General features: G+C 39.3%; 1 protein-coding gene across 1 annotated transcript in view; it reads right to left on the reverse strand.

Annotated features, from left to right (window-relative positions):
- Positions 1-17637, reverse strand: part of BMPR1B (bone morphogenetic protein receptor type 1B) — a 327659-nt gene that overhangs the window by 295143 nt on the left and 14879 nt on the right. The gene's annotated exons all lie outside the window — the stretch shown is intronic.

The raw sequence follows: 17637 nt of genomic DNA on the forward strand, positions 1-17637 counted from the left end.
TATTACTAATATTACACTCTTTGTCTGCAGAAAGCTGACACAGAAGAGGTCCCAAGTGAATCTGTTTGCCAAGGGAAACAACATTTCAGAATTTCACACTGAATCGGAAGAGAAAATTCTAACTGGATCTCACAGAAGGCTCACTGCTTAGGTGTATGCGTTACACAGTGGTTTCCACATCACTTGAACTACTCTACCAGAAAAAAGTTCCCAAAGAACATGATTTCTACCTGAAGTGCAGTTCAAAGTAAATACTAGGTGAACAGGTTTGAACTACACACTTGCTTTGAAAAATACCTTCCTTAGAGGCTCAGTAATGGTCCTTGGCAAAAATGCATGACAAAGCAAGCTGTATAAACAGACATTCAAATCTCTGATTTCTGTTTGGTTTTAGGCTCTAACTAAGAATCGGTAGGTATTTAATAATATTTTTAAACCTCGTGGTCAAATTTTAACAAATACTTCTTTTCTTTTTTTAATGCAAGACTTTACAGAACCTTTAATAAGCTAGTATTTATTTGTTGTGACTTCCCAAGAGGCAGATACACTGTTTGGCCATACATCCCATTTGGAAGGACTCATTTTAAGCATACTATTAACTAATCCTACAAAATACAGACAGTCTGGTCCAAAGATCGTGGGTCGATTTTCTGGGTCACTTTTTACCACTTGCAACAAACATACTTTGGACATTTTGAGCACACGACCTTTTCCTGTATCTGCCCCACACTTCCATTTTAGAGAGAATAAAGTTTATCATACAATAATTACAAATGCAAAGACCAAGACAGAAGTAATAGTCAACTTGTAACATTCACAGAATAAGATTTTGCAGCAAAACAAGACTGTAAATCAAGTTATGCTCTTGAGAGGAGATTGCATAAAGCACCCTCTATCCTTCCTTTGTGGGCTCTGCTGAGCTGAGCTATAGAATCCCACATAAGGAAGGTCTGAGAGGAAGAGGAAGGAGGAATCCTGCCTATTTTGGCGTTGGAAGAACTGTGGAAAAAGAAGGGGAAGGGGCAGGAAACTGAGATGAGCAGACACATGTTAGCTCTCCTTCACTTCTCAGCCCCACTCTGTGCACAAGCTCCTATCTCACTGGAGAGTTTTAGGATACTCTTAAGGAACTGGGAGGAAGCCATATGAAAAAGTAAACCACAATTTACTGGCAGGATGGGAGTCAGGGGCTTAGCTTTCCTGAACTGTGCAGGAACACTGCGTGGGGCAGACCAGACCCAGACAGAGCTAAGAATCTGGCCAAGAAGCTTCTCAGAGGGAGCTCACTGCCATAAACTGAGGTAGTGCTAGAGCGCGGCCTGCAAGGTGGACAGCTCAGGCGTGACCAAGTGTGTCTCAGAGCCAGACCTCCAAGGGTGCCACGGTCCCACAAGAGCCAGGGAGTGAGGGTCAGCCAGGGAGTACTCAGCGAGAGAAAGAAAAGGAATGGACCATGTGTTCATCAGTTGCAAACATGAGCACTGGAGGCCGACTGGGCATTTAGCAACCAGGGAGACAAGAGGCGCTGCCCCAGAGACAAGGGCAGTGGACAATGGGCGCAAGGTCAAGAACGCAGCCCTACCTGCTGACCTGTACAACTCGGCATCTTGGAGGAGTGCTAGGAAGAAGGGGGAGCTATCTGAGAGATGAGTGATGTTTCCTAGAGAGAAGTATTATTACCCAAGTAGATTATTAAAATAATAAACTCAAACTACTTTGAACCTAGATTGGTTAAAAGTTGTTTTTGAAGCAATGAGTAAATGAGTCTTGCTAGAAAGTCAAGATCAATTACACACAAAATAAAGTACATATTTCTTTGTACAACTGTGTTTTAATAAAAGTGAATTTTATGGCCCCATGAAAATTCCTCTAACCATATCAAAACTTCCACTAAGACCCTCAATATGCTGTCAGTTCTAGGTCTAGGCTCATGTTCTCTGTGCAACAAAACTAAGTCAGTCCTACCATCCCTCAAAGTTCAGTTCCAATTCCACATTTACCACAAAGTCTTCTATTTTTACCTTACTCATCTCTCTTCACTGGCCTCCTTGGATAAAGATAATTTTAGGCTAGACGCTTGAACTCTTGGGATACCAAAGATACCTTACAAAGAAACACTGAGGAGTCTCCCAGAGCAGCATAGTTTACCCAGCTCCTGCAGCCTGCTGCCAAAAGGCACAGTCCTTCTGTCACAGTCCTAGGTCACACCAAGCTCAGTACAAATGCTTGGGGTTCAGCCAGAACCAATGACCTGGAAAAAGCAGGAAGTCAAACATCGAATAAAGGCAATGTCTACCCACCTGTCTCTCACAATTACAGTAGGCAACTACTTTAACTACATACAAAGCATTCCTGGCCTCTAGGCAAAGCATTCTTCACAGCAAAAAAATAAACCAACGCACTTTTAAACAATTAATCAATTTGCCTTGGTGTATATTCAATTCATTTTAAAAATATGAAATAACAGAACCCTATAACCAGAATCAAGAATTCTTTGGACTTACATTGTATGAAGTCTCACCAGTGAAAAGAAAATACGTTCCTGAAAATCTAATTCAGGTGTGATTAACTCTTATCTCAACATATTACTTAGCCTTTATTTATTTAATCATAAAGTTCATTTTATCTATTGCTCAGCAAAATCCAGCGGGGAAGGTTTCCAAAGTCTATTTTTATCTCATTTTTCCTTTCCTATTTATGTGTAAAAACGTCTAAAAATCAAATACTTAAATATCATCTTTCAATTCTCCATGCTTGGGAAAAATAGGTACATATGCTTGGCTCAAGTTCAGCACCTAGTATTAGCTAGAGGACCTTGGACAAATGTAAATTTCCAAAGTCTCAGGGATTTATTATTATTTACAAAATAGGAATAATAATATTACTATCTAACTTATGAAGCTATGATGATGCTGAAATGATACATTTATACCACCGGGCACTGCATCTAACAAGAGCTAAGTGTCGTCAGTAATAGAGTCCACTAGAAGGTCCTATAGAAGGCAGAGGAGGGCAGGCTCAATTGTGTAGCCAGGGCATCTTGGTGATGACACTTCATCAGTCAAGAGATATATGACCGCGGACTGGAAGGAGAAGAGATGGAAAGAAATTCCAGGAAGAGGAACTGCTATGAGCAGTGGAGTAAGCTGAGTCCCAGGTACCATGGGGATCCACTATGAAGGACTTGGAGTGACAGATGAAGGCAGAAAATTTTCAAACCATGGCACTTGGGTGAATTCAGGTCGATCAGCCCACCTGCCTTCCTTCCCACAACCATGATCGCTCTGTGCCCTACGCACACTTACCCTCCAGTTCCAACCCCTGAAAGCCGCCTCCAACTAACCCACCCACATCCTCTCTCCTTTTCCTGATCTCCTACAAGGCAGACACGGTTGAAAAAGAATTGCATTTGGCTGTATCCTATTTTACACTGGTCTTTAAATATCTGGTTTACATAAACCCAAACTGTAAATTCCTCAAGGAAATCAACTATATAAAAAAACAAAGAGTACCAAATAATTTTTAGATCATTGTTTCGTAGGCGAAAAAGACATAGCTTCCCCTGATCTTCAAAATAACCCAATCATGGTGGAAGGCAAACCATGTCTGTGAGCTGATCGTTCCATTTTACAGCTGAGGATACTAACGTCCAAAGATGGGAAGGGACTGGCCTGAAGTCACACAGCTGATGAGTGGCAGGGGCCAGCGGACAGTCGAGGTGTGCCAGCTCCGCGCCTTCGCAGCAGCCCGCGTGTATCCCAGAGGAGAGCTGCGCTCACATTACGTGTTTAACAGTCTTTGTCTTGTTCGCTAAAAGGCCATTTGCTGACCAAAGAAAACAGTAGAACAACTAAAAGGCCTTAAAATAATTTTGCTATTCCCACAAAGTAAATGTCTAAATAACCCATAAAGTAAACTTGTATTCTAGGCTATTTCCCAATCCCTGAAATGGCATAAAATAAATCTCCTACACATTCGTCAAATATAAACTTTAAATGACTATAAAAATCTCACATCTGGATCCAAAGGCTCTTCCTACACAAATGATACCGCTGATAATAAATGTGTAAACCTTGCTGGAAGAACAGCTCCTGACTTAACACAGCCAGTGAGGTACTGCCAACGGTCTGGAGTTTCTTTCTGTAGACACAGCAACAAAAGAATGTCTTTTCCTCAAGACAGCAAGAGGCAAATGATGAGAGAGGTCTGGGATCACCCTCTAGTCCTGCCCAAAGAGAGAACACTTATTCCAACCACAAATACTACACCATTCTCACTGAATTCCACTTAGGAAAAGGGACACCCGTGGAATCAAATGCACAGAAAAGAAGAGGGGGAAAAGCACGAATTTAAAGTCATTTTTCAAAAGTTGGCTTTCAGTTCCCTTTGGTCTAAAAAGTCTGAAGGAATTTGCCAATGTCTTCTCTCCCTGGAGATGGAAAGTTGGGTCAGTGTCCCTACCCAATGTCGTCACGATTAATTCTATTCACGGATATAATCTGTTCAGACATCAAGAGAGCAGCCGAGAGAAAGCACAGGTTCTCACCCAGTATGACTGAGGGGAAGGCTGCATTGAAAAATCACAGTCTAAGCGCAGGAGTGCTATTGTTTTTCTTTGGCTTCAAACTTGACTGGAGAGAAAAGCTTTCTGGGGGTAGTCTGAGAAGCTGCACTAAAACACGCCTCTGAGAAGTTTTAGATGAAAACCACAGTGACTCACAAAAACCAAATATCTTACTGAGGATACGGCCTGTCTTCTATCTTCCTTTCTGGATGCTGCTTGCTTGAGGAGCAACATGAGGGAACAGATCTCAACACTAAGATTAATTCATCTGCTTTAAAACACGGGGGTAGGGGTAGGAGAAGAGAAACCTTCAGTATTTATAATCCTGAGGACTCAAAGTGTAAATCACACTCTATCACTCCTGACCTCCCCCAGTCAGCCCTCAGGTTCCCAGCACCCTCACTGAACTCTCCACTCCGCAGCTCTGGCTGACAGGCAGATGTCACCATAAAAGTTATCACTCAGGACTGAGGCAGCTAACCCTGCCAAAGGTCTGTCAGTAAGTAGAAACATGTGTGAAGGATGCTTCCTGGCTTCAAGAAAATGTGTGTGTGGGAGGCTTGACATAATGGGATTTTATTGGGGGGGGGGGTAATATGGCAGTTTTATATATGACTCTCAGCTGATATCTGGAGACTCATAACCTAAGAATGGGGGATCACTTAAGAATGGGGGATGGTCTAGGACCATGTCAGGCTACTTGTGTCTCTCTTTATACTAAAACACTCTTTGAGAGCTGTGGGATGCATTTCATTGGGAATGGCAATAGGCCCTTCACAAAATCCCAACAGTGACTCTTACGAGAATTGCTTTCTTATTATAGGGATGCTGGGGTTGAGGGCCCTGGAATTGGAAACCCTTATTAAAGAAAGAGGAAATCAAATAAATTTATGCTTCAGTTAAGAGGGTTAACTCCAGCAATAGATTGCCTGGGTTTAAATCTTACCTCCCCTGCTCACTAAATTTGAGCTTAGTTAAGTCACGATTCTGAGTCTTGGTTTCCTCATCTCTGCAATGAGGTTAAAATTAGATAAGATAGAGCCCTGGCAAGGTGGCTCAGTTGGTTGGAACACTGCTCCATACTCCAAAAGGTCACAGGTTTAACTCCCAGTCAGGGCACATACCTAGGTTGCAAGTTTGATCCTTGGTCAGGGCACATATGGAAGGCAACCGATTGATGTTTCTCTCTCACATCAATGTTTCTCTTCCTCCACCCCCACGCCCCTTGCCCTCACCCCCAATCAATAAAAAATATCCTCAGATATATTCCCAGAAGCGGGATTGCTGGTTCAAAGGCTGTTCTATTTTTAATTTTTTGAGGAACCTCCACACTGTTTTCCATAGAGGCTGCACCAGTCTGCATTCCCACCAGCAGTGTACTGGGTTCCCCTTTCTCCACACCCTCGCCAGCACTTGTTGTTTGTTGACTTGCTGATGGTGCCATTCTGATAGGTGTGAGGTGATACTTCATTGTGGTTTTAATTTGCATCTCTCTGATGACTAGTGATATTGAGCATTTTTTCATATGTCTGTTTGCCATCTGTATGTCCTCTTTGGAGAAGTGTCTGTTCAGGTCCTTTGCCCATTTTTAATTGGATTGTTTATCTTCCTGGTGTTGAGCTGTATAAGACTTCTTTGTATATTTTGGAAATTAACCCCTTATCAGACGTATCATTGGAGAATACGTTCTCCCATATATTAGGTTGCCTTTTCATTTTGTTGATGGTTTTTTTTGCTGTATAGAAGCTTTTTAGTTTGATGTAGTCCCATTTGTTTATCTTTCCCTTTGTTTCCCTTGTCCTAGGTAATATATCAGCGAAAATACTGCTATGTGAGATGTCTGAGATTTTACTGCCTATGTTTTCTTCTAGGATTTATGGTTTTGGGTCTTATATGGGAATATATCCTAAGAATCCCAAAACACCAATCAGAAAGAATATATGCACCCCTATGTTCATAGCAGCACAATTTACAATAGCTACAATCTTGAAACAGCCCAAATGCCCATCAGTAGATGAGTGGATAAAAAAGCTATGGTACATTTACACAGTGGAATACTATGCAGCTATTAAAAAAAGAGCTCTTACCCTTTGAGACAGCATGAATAGACCTGGAGACTATTATGCTAAGCAAAATAAGCCACTTAGAGAAAGACAAATATCACATGATCTCACTTATATGTGGAATCTAATGAACAAAATATACTGACAAACAAAATAGGTCCAGAGGTATGGAAGCATGGAACAGAATGACAGATCAAAGTGAGGGTGTGGGAGGGGACAGGAAGAGATCAACCAAAAAACATATGCATAACCCATAGACACAAACAATATCAGGTGGAAGACCAGGGTAGGGTGGAGGTTGGGTGGAAGGGAGCAAAAAGGGAGAAAATGGGAGACATCTGTAATACTGTCAACAATAAAATATATATATATCCTCAGGTGAGGATTAAAAAAAAATTAGCCCTGGCAGTTGTGGCTCAGTTGGTTGGCGTCATCCTATGCACTGAAAGGTTGCCAGTAGGGGGCTTGCAGGAGGAGCAGATTGACATTTCACTCTCACATTGATGTTTCTCTCTCTTCCTCTCTCTCTGTCTCCCTCCCCACTTCATCTCTTGCTAAAAATCAGAAAAAAATATTTTTAAAAAATTAGATGGGACATATAAATAATAATCACAAATGCTACATGTGGTAAATAAACACAATGTCTGGGACATCCTAAACACTAAATAAACACTAGCTGTTATGATGAAGAAACAATGTAATTATATATGACTAGAGCTATTTCCCATCATCATTTTTATAAATTCATCCACTAACTAACAGGGCAAACAGTCCTCATCAAACAGCACAAGTACTGCTCTGTTTGGCAGCTGCAGTCAAAAGACACTATTTGCAAGTCTAACTCTTTTACCCATTCAAGTGTTTGCCAAACATGCTTAATAAGAAGAATCATACGGTACTTGTTAAAAATACAACCTCATGGGCCCCATCCCAACTCTACTCAGTCAGACTCTCTCCAGAAAGGGCCTGGAAATGTTTTAAACACACACACACACACACACACACACACACACACACACACACACACACCCTCCATCACCCAGGAAAGCCTTGCTAATAGGCAAATTTGGGAAATACTATATAACCCATCCCAGATCGATGTGAATTCAACTTCACTGTTAATCTTCAGGCCTAAAGTTGGTCACAACTTTTACCTCAACAATTCCCAACACCTTTTGAATTTATATTTAATATTTAGTTGTATCATTTCTTCCATACAACACATTTGTAACTGCACTTCAGCTCACAGGATAAATACTTCAGCAACATACATTTCTGAAACATTTCCCTTATCATCTTAAAAATAAATATTCTAGAAATAGAGAAATAATGGTTCCAACTAAATTATATTAACTTCTTACATATATCTCTTGAACTCTAAGTACTCCAGCAGAGGCCAAACTATTTATACTTTATATACATCCATATTACATTCAGTATTCAAATAAATAGGTAAACCTTATTTAATCTGATCATAGTTACAGATGAAAGAGAAATGAAAAATAAGCAAAGATGACTTTGGAGGTTATATTTTTGGTGCTGCCTCCTTACAGCACACACAACAATTTCCAGAAGCACTGGAAAATAATTATTGGAACTTGTAATCAATAGAAACTTGAGGAAGCCCATATGGGCAACACACAAGAACTGAAAGCACAGAAAGAATAGTCTTCTGGGAAAATCTGTTACCTTAAAATCTACCTGTAATGAGATTGCAAAACAATCAAGAGATGTGCTTAAATAACGTCCTTTATTCCATTCATTCTATCCCGATCCTTACTCAACATAAAACTTTAAAAAACATGTTTAAAAACCTCTTCTCAAAGGTTTGAGTTATACTGTATTTGTACATAACTAGAGAAAAGCTTACAATATGGCTTTCTTTAATATATAACAATACCGGGTGTCCAGGCTTTTCAAAAACACGTCGATGCCACAAACATCTGTCACAAGTCAGCAACTTTACCCAGCTTACTGTTCAAGAGAGTGCAGTCAGACCTACTGTTACGAACAGGAATTCACCAAAATACTACCAACTATGGTATGTCTGCAGAATAAAACAGCATTTTAAAAAATATTTTATTTTTTTAAGACAGCATTTTTTAAAGCTCATGCAAACTTGACCTGAAAATTTATTGACTTTCTCCAAATATATGAAGTAGTATCACCACTCTTATAAATGCAATATGAATCTACCAAACATAAAAATTCAACAGCAAGACCTGAGGCTACACAGCTTATAGTTTTGTTTCTTGTAACCTAACTCCCCAATTGTTTTAGTGTACTCAAATGTGGCATAAGTTTTTACTTCTTTTAAATGTTAATCCAGACCCACATTATTTTTTAAATGTTTCAATAGCAGGTTGTCTATATGTCTTTCTATAGAAAATTAGTTACACCATATTTTCCCTTTTTGGTGACTATCTGAACAGTGTCACTGATTTGACACAATAATTTTCTAAAAGGTAAAAGCAAAATCCATGTATATTGCTTTGGATATTTTTCAGGTAAGTTCTGTGTATGAATGGTTGCTTAGTGAACATTATATAAAGAAGTCAGTTGTATTTTCTTGGATATGCTTCCATAACCAATTCTGCTTCAAAATTCATATGTAAATATCCAAAAATTATATTTTACAGTAGTATCTTAAGTCAAATTTAATTAGAAAATTCATCTCTAGCACAGCTAAGACTGAAGAACAAATGAAACAAGGCCACTGACCCATTAATAGAGATGCCAGATGATCAATACAATGAGATTTAGTACTTACAATAGAATCACTGGATTCCGATTAAAACCATTAACTTGTCCCATTTTGGAAAAAAGGCATGTGTGTGTGTGTGCACTCATGTGATGTGTATGTTGTGTTATGGAAAAAGAGGGTAATGAGAAGCGAATGGAAGGAGCAGAGAAGGAAAACTGGCATGGACCCACTGAAGACAAAAATACTATAGCCATCTAATAACTGACAAAAATCAGAGGCCAAAAACAGACAAAATAATTCAGTCCTGAGAACATCTGGATAGAAACAAACAGCCCATTTACATCAGCAGTCTATAGGAAAGTGGAGTTTTAAAAGGTACATCCATAATAATCATTAACCAAAAGACTGTCATGTTTAACATAACCTATGTGACATGGCAAAAAAGCACACATTTTTAAAGTTGCCTATCAATGATAATATTTTAATGCTCAAAAATGTAAAACTGAGCTCTCTGAAAAACTATCTTAATTTGAATAATCCTTTATTCAAATATGCCAGATAAATAAGGAATTACTCTAGTGATTTTTAAACATTTATGCCTCCTTTCAAAAAAATATTAAAAATCAAACGGTGCCAAGTCATGAAAAACTTAGGCTACTGATCAAAGGGAGAAAGAACAGTTTAAACAGATGCCACAACCTACTGAGGAACCATTCACCGTGACGAAACAGGAAGACACTGAAGTTAACAGGGGGTAAAAGGCTAAAAGGTCTTCTTTCTTTTTGTTCAAAAGTTACCTTGATTAAGCCTCAAACTGCTCTAAAAATAAAGGGTATACTTTTTTTTAAGTCACCAAGATACAAGAGAAATGTATTCTACTTGAAGAAATTGCAGGAAGGTGCAGCAAGAAGTTTAGATGACACAAAGTGGGGAGCCTAAATGTGAACACTGGAAAAACCAGTGCTCCCTAGAACACCAGGCTCCTACTTGAGGACAAGTCTGCAGAAAGAAAGAGCCAGGCCAGCGCTGAGGGCACAGAGGAAGAGGGAGGAGGTAGAGAGAGCGCGTCCTCGCCATTTGGAGCCATAAACCTCCTAACTAGTTTTCCTGCCTGTGGAGCCCCAATACCCCACCCTGCAACCCATCCCTGACACTCAACAGAGTTACTGTTCTCAAGCTGGTATCTATGATGTTAGTTCACTATATTACAACAGTGACAACTCATATCGGTTCTCCTTGGCTTCTATCAAATATTATATAAGATAAATATATATTAATTATATATTATTATATATTATATATTACATATTATATATTATATGTTATGTTATATGTTATACATATATAATCTACTATGCTGATATATTTATATACATAAAATAGAACTTTATAAAGGATGAAACTAAAAATGAGTATTAATAGAAGTTTTATTATTTTCTTTCTACACCCCAATGAACAAGCTCACTACTTTGGAGACGACTAATAAACTCAAGAATAAAGTTTAAACTTTTAAGATCAGGCCTTTATCTGCCACTCAAATCTCATTTTTTTCAGTTCTCCTATGATCTCAACTTACCAAACTATTTCAATTCCTCAGTCACAGGATGCCTTTTCCAATCTTAATAATGCCACAGAGGCCACTGCTCTCCCTTTGGACCAACTCTCCCGCCTCCCGCCTCAGTTTAACTGTTAAATGCACATTCATCCTTCACAACACAGAAAGGCTGATGGGCCCGCTGCATTTTACTACGAGCTGTTGAAGGAAAGAAAAATGAACAATTGTGTGTCTCCTCCCCGACTCCCTCTCTTAGTCGGCAGCCTGCCGCCCCAGGGTGTTCCCTCCTTCACACCTCCCAGCTGCGCCTCCCGGGCAGCACAGCCTCTCTGTTCAGGTGGCACCTCGGCACTGGAGCTCCTGACGCTCCTGTCCCAGTGGGAGTGACGAAGGGGGCAGAAGCCAGGCCCCTATCCCCTCAGAGGAGGCTGAGACAGCAGTGATAAAGGTGCGGTGGTGGCACAGGCAGGCACCACAGTTAAGACAGGAGATATCCCGGGGCTAAGCAGAGGAGGCTGCCGAGATGTGGGCAGGTGGGACCCAGAAGACCTAGAAGGCACATAAAGTGGTTTCAGTGCCACCCTCCCCTTGTGCCACTCAGGCGACTTGCACTCTCTGAAGACATGCAGCTCTCCTATGAGAAAGAAGAAAGCCACCCTTACCTCTGCTCCAGGAGAGAGGGTGCAGGTCACGGTGGTGACTTGCAAGCGCAGAGAGTCGGTAAATCAAGCGACTGTTCGGGTGCCACACGCAGCTGGTTCAGTAAATCTGTATTTGTTATTCCCTCCGCCACCTCCCATTTTAGATTCCCTTCACCCTTGACCAGTGCTCTGGGTCGTCTGGGTTTTTGCCTTATGGTGTGACCCAGACACTTGCTCCCCAGGGCTTGGGCCTCCAGGCGTCATGGCTTTGTCAGCCTATGGTTGCTTATATCATCCATTCAGTTACCACAGCGGGGAAGCACCAGAAGGCGGCCCAGGAACTCCCCAGGCCAGAGATGCCGCCCTGTGCTGCCTGCGGAGTAGTGACCTTAATTCTCCTGAGGTTCAAGGCCGGCTGGTCCAGCTGAAACTTCTGTTATGCCTGCTGGCGCACTGTCGTAAGCCCAAGGTGAACAGGTGGTCGTCGCAGGTTCCAGTCAATGGAACTTTTACTGTTACCTTCTGGCTACAGTGCTCTTCATCCCCCCTCCAGGAATCAGGACCTCTTTCCCGGCAGAGCCGAAAACTGCACACAGTAGAAAGCCTGCAAGTGGGTCACTGTGACCCACCCCTTCATTTTCAGATTCTTTCCAGCTGTACCAACTCAGCTCTATCTATTGGCTATTGAATCAGCACCATATGTAGTCCACCCAACCCCACAGAGTTTTCCACAAGCTGCTACCTTCACTGAACTTTCCCTCTATTCCACAGGCCACTCCACCCTTCTACCCACATGCTTCTGTGTGTTGGGGACATAATGAGATGCAAGAATCCTGTGGTCATGGGCTCAAGTATAAAATAGGTCCCTTAGTGTGAGCAGATGTTGCGTGGGGTATCATGTTGATATATTAGGCATTCAGTCAGTGGACTAAACACTCAGATGATGATGCTGGCAAGACTCTGCAAGCAGGTGAATAAGAAACCTCTATCTGGTATATATATCAATTCTGGTAAGGACAGTCTGCTATGGTCACGTGTCCGAGGTAACCCATCTGCCACCAGGGGCTGGCTGGATTGTGCCACGTCAAGGGCTCAGTGTCTATCTCTACAGCAGGGTAGGCATTCAGCAGAAGGTTCAGCAGTGCATCCCTTGTTGCCTTGGTGAAGGGAATGTCCTAGGAAATGTAAGTGGTGGATTCTCAAGTCTTACAAAGCAAACCCTTTCTAATATTCTTACCCACTAAGATCTATGACCCTCTCCTCAATAACGTGCTAAGGAAATTCTGACAATCCCACATGTCCTAGCCTGAACATTTACTCCCAAGTCACAGTTAAGTACTCACATGATAATGAATTTGCACCCAATAGCATCTTATATTTCATGTCTTAACCATCTTTTAATATCCTCAGGATCTACTCCCACAAATGTTCACATGATCCCTGAAAGTACATACCATCTTGCAATTGTTTTGACATACAGTATATTTCCTCTTGGAGCAGGGATCCCCCAGTTAGCCTGTGCTAAGATGAGGCCCTACTCAAGCTATTCAACCTGAAAGTCATGAGGGTGAATGTGACAGGTCTCAGGAAGCATCGCCATCAACTTATACAGCACTAGCTTCAGATAAGGTCGCTGCATAGACTCCAGGGAAGGGAAGGCTATTTTCAGCTGGCCAAGAAATGCAGGGAAACTTGAGGCTTCAACACTGTAAGCACAGCCACCCAAATGTCTCCATCCCCAGTTCCAGAGTCCTACTCTGCCTGTCCCAGAGTCCTGAGTTTCACATAGGTGACCTGTCAAAACTGTACAGGGCATCTGCTGTGCAGCCCTGCCACCCTTATGACTGTATCCTGGGCCTCGTTTTCGGCACAGTTCTCTCTATGGATGCAGAAATGAGTCCCTCTTCCAGCACTTACACAATATGAGGGTATTTTCACAAAAGCACAAAAGCATCTTAGATCTCATTTGCATATCAAATAAAAATTTGGATTAGATTTTTTTCCCTTAGGTCACTTCTGCCTTTGACTTCAAGGATTTTTGTGTGAATTAATAGCTTTTTCCTTAAATCATTTCTGTTGTTACAAATAAAAACAAAACCATCTACTTGAAAAATGATTAAAGTTAATTTGCATTTATTTTATAAATTTTATGAAATTATAAGTCAAAGGTAATGGTCAGTATTTGAAGGAGTAAAAACTCCTGTTTTTCTTTTATTTAAAATAAAAATAACGTGAAGCACATTCCCACTTATTCAAAACTACTTTATTGTTTGGGTCTTTTACATTTTGTTTTGTCTTTTCTGAGCCTAATGGAGATTTTGTGAATATAACTAAAATATTTAATACACCTAAAAGTATGAGTAAAATTAAATAGATACACTGCTGGTATGATTATAAATTAGAATGACTTCACTGATAAGCAATTTTATATTATATATAAAAGCTTTCAAATAGAAAATAAAGATCTACTCATTAAAAAATTCACTACAGCATTATTTTTGATGAAGAATAAGAAAAATGTAAACAAATGAATATTTTTTTCAGTTATTAATTAAAATATTTTGAAGCATATTTAATGACGTGAGAAAACATTCATAATGTGATTTCAAACAAAAATCAAATAATATACAAAATTAAGATGGTAACTTCCCAGTTTTTTAAAATCTAAAAATAATACATGAGAAAGTGTGAGAAAAATATATCGAAATGGTTACAAGTAAAAGACTCCAAGCCATGTTGTCTACCATTTTAGAGGACATGATTAAACAGAAAATTTAAATTCTGGTATTTTTGCCCTAGATAGAATTCAGTATTCTGTCTGAGTGAAATATGGTATTAAGATTCCTTTCCGGAACTACGAATGAAACACATACACAATTAGCTAAAGAAAATGCACTTACTGGGGAATTTTCTAATGTCATTAAAGCAAAGAGACAAAATAAGAAAATTAGAGCACTTTATGCTTACTGTTTCAGCGAGAAAAATGACACCAAAATTTACGTAGGATTAGCCTTCAATTCACAAAGAACAAGGCAAGAGGAGGGGGAAGGTAAAAGAGGCAGGGAGGAAGGCTGCTCAGGGGTCCCCAACCAAGGAAACTGTCCTAAATGCTTCTGATACATCACTGTAGAAATTTACTTTTAGCATAAAACAAACAGGAGTCCTGTTTTATTGTTCGTCTGTAAAGTACTTTCAAACACGTCTCTGCTTTTCTTTCACACATATATTGTACAGATTATAAATGTGATTTTTAAAATAACCTTAACATCCCAAAAATACTTTAATACAGAGGGAACAGTGAGAAGACAGAAACAAAAGTTTCAAAAGGGAAACTGTCAAGCTTTCAGAGAAAAAAAGCTATTAATTTCTAACTGTAGTAATAATATTTGAAACAGATGTCTATCTACTCTCAAATCCAAACTGGATCATGGTTTACACAGTTTAATAAAACTTTAATTAAGGTTCTGCAATAGTGTAAACTGATCATGTCATGCAACTAAACACTTGCTTAATATTAACATCTCTTCAAGCTCCACTAATGTTAAACTTAACCAGACTTTTCATAATTCATCCAAGGGGAAAATGTCATTCAAATTAATAAGAACATAATTTATCCTCTTGTTTCATTAAGTAAACTTTTTTTAGAAGCAGGCATTTGAAATAGAAATGGAAGGATCCCAAACTGAATGAAAAGGGAAGGAAATAACTTTGTTTCTAAGAGCTTCTTGTTTCTAACTAGGTATTTCACATTTTAATGTGAATATTTGTGCCCTAAAAATTTTGCACTTGGAAACATGTTATAAGAAAATTATTTCTCATCAGAATTTATTAACTGTACATTTTCTTCATTCTACTTCAGTAGAACAATCTCATACAGATACCTGGTAAGGTAGGCTGAGCGCCAATGCCACTTAAAGACATCTAAAATAAAGAGCGAGTGAACACTGACTGAACTATTACTGCATAAGGCACAGTTCTAGGTATTTCATTTAATTCCCACAGCATCCTTATGCAGGGGGTCCTCTTACTATCCCCATTTTACAGATGAGGCCACTGAGTGGGAGAGCCAGGAGACAAACCCAGGCATCAGCCTCCAAATTCCAGTGTAGAACTTTTACACTGGCTTTAGTCAAAATACAGAAGAGAATATTTTTTCTGTCTCATGCCCCAGGATATATTTTTAAAACAAATACAACAAACGACACATTTTTTTAAAAATCCTAAGGCTCCTTACCTCTTTTCAAAGTGAACATTTTCACAATAACAAGGAAATAAAGGTTGGAGCCATACAAAATAGGGATGCCAACCAACACTGACCAAGAATATTTGGGTGTTATACCCATTTTGTGAAATATGTGGAAAACTAGAGAAACAAAAGACAGTTTTTAGCATTCAATACAGTTAAAATGTGAGGATGCTAATACACTGCCGGCTCAGGAAACTAGTCATTACAAACTAATACAGTCAGGAGAGCACATGGGAACGGAAGAGCTGGGGCAGAGGAAGGGAAGGTGTAAGTCCAGTGGAGTGGGATTAATAGAATCTTTTCTGAAAGTGAACCATGAATCAGTTTCCAAAAGAGGGAAAGCACAAGTAAAAAGAATAGTATCAGGATGAAAAATTCATAAATAAAGTGCTACATGCTGGGCATAAAGGTAATTAGATATTTTCATTTTCAATCCAACTTCCGAAGTTCCATATGAAGGGGCGACTTGCCTTCCTCTGTTTCACACTCTCTCTCATTTCGAACTCAAGAGTTTTAGGTCAAGAACATGTTCAGCATTTCTTAAGAACTTCAATGTTTTCCTTATCTTGTTTCCCTTATCTCGTAAGAGCAAATAAATCATGTAAAACAAGCAACTCTACCATTTTCAGTAGAGGCTTCCTGATTCACATTAAAAGCCAATGCTCCAGGATGAATTTTCAGGGGCACGGATAATTTGTTTTCTCAATTCTATTTCACTTAGATTGATAAGTACAATTTTACTGTTAGCCTAGATTCTTTCAACATGTACTGACGTACTATAGGGAAAGGTTGCCCAGAAACATGCTTAGATTAAGAATTTGCTATAGTTAATCTAGAACACACCACTGAAATCTTCACACATACAAAAATAAGGGTTGAGTGCTATAAGAAAATACGGCTCTTAAAAGAAAATTACTAATCAACTTGAAAATAATAATATATCAAGTGTCCTGGATATTTTAAAGGAATCTGAATATTAATCCCATCCTAGAATAATATTAAAAAAGAATACTTTAGGAAAAAATAAAATGGGCATTAATTTCTCATAGAGAGAACTATTTTAATTGTACAACATTCAACCTAGTTCAGTCTCTGCTTCTATACTAAAAAGGGGTTTAAAAGAAAATATCCAGAATGGCAGTCACAGAAAAACAAAGGTAACCAAAAGGCACGAAGAACTTGCTCTTATTGATTAGTGAAAAGTTACAATCACAAAAAAACTAATTTATCATATTGCTGGAATGCTCTGCATGTTTTATCGGTAGTAAAATTAGCCATTATAATCCAATACAGTCATACCTAAAACTGAATCTGTCTTCTGAACAAAGCCTTCTTCAACAACTGTCTTAAAGTTCTTAGAAAATAATTCCAAAAAAGTACAGGACTGACTGAGGCAGAACTACTTCCTACGAACCAAAATGATTTGCAACCCCCAAATAAAAGGTTTATTTATACAAGATGTAAAATAGTGCACAGTATAGTTATATAATTTGTAAGTATCAGTCTCTCATGTAAATAATTATAAAATCTCAGAGGTGATAAAGTTTGGAAGGGACTTAACTCATGGATATTCTCTTTTGTCTCTGAAATTTCAAAACCACCTGGAGAGAAAAAACACAAACATGAAACAGTTACGGTGTCCTGCTCTCAAGAAACTAGAGCCACTCTACAATTCTTAACCACGGTAAGACTTGCCGGTTTGGGGTACAGAATTGTAGCATTTAGAGCCAGGAAGACCTTAGAGAGTTTGGCCAATCTTTTATTTAAGTGATCAGTCTGAGGGGGCCTTTCCTGCCTCCCAATCGTGTTCTTTTCAACATCCTACTGGCTTCCTTTCCCTGAAAGAGAGAACAGATGTAAAATG

The sequence above is a fragment of the Miniopterus natalensis genome, chromosome 1 (assembly GCF_054644295.1).
Source record: "Miniopterus natalensis isolate mMinNat1 chromosome 1, mMinNat1.hap1, whole genome shotgun sequence".
Classification (NCBI taxonomy): domain Eukaryota; kingdom Metazoa; phylum Chordata; class Mammalia; order Chiroptera; family Miniopteridae; genus Miniopterus; species Miniopterus natalensis.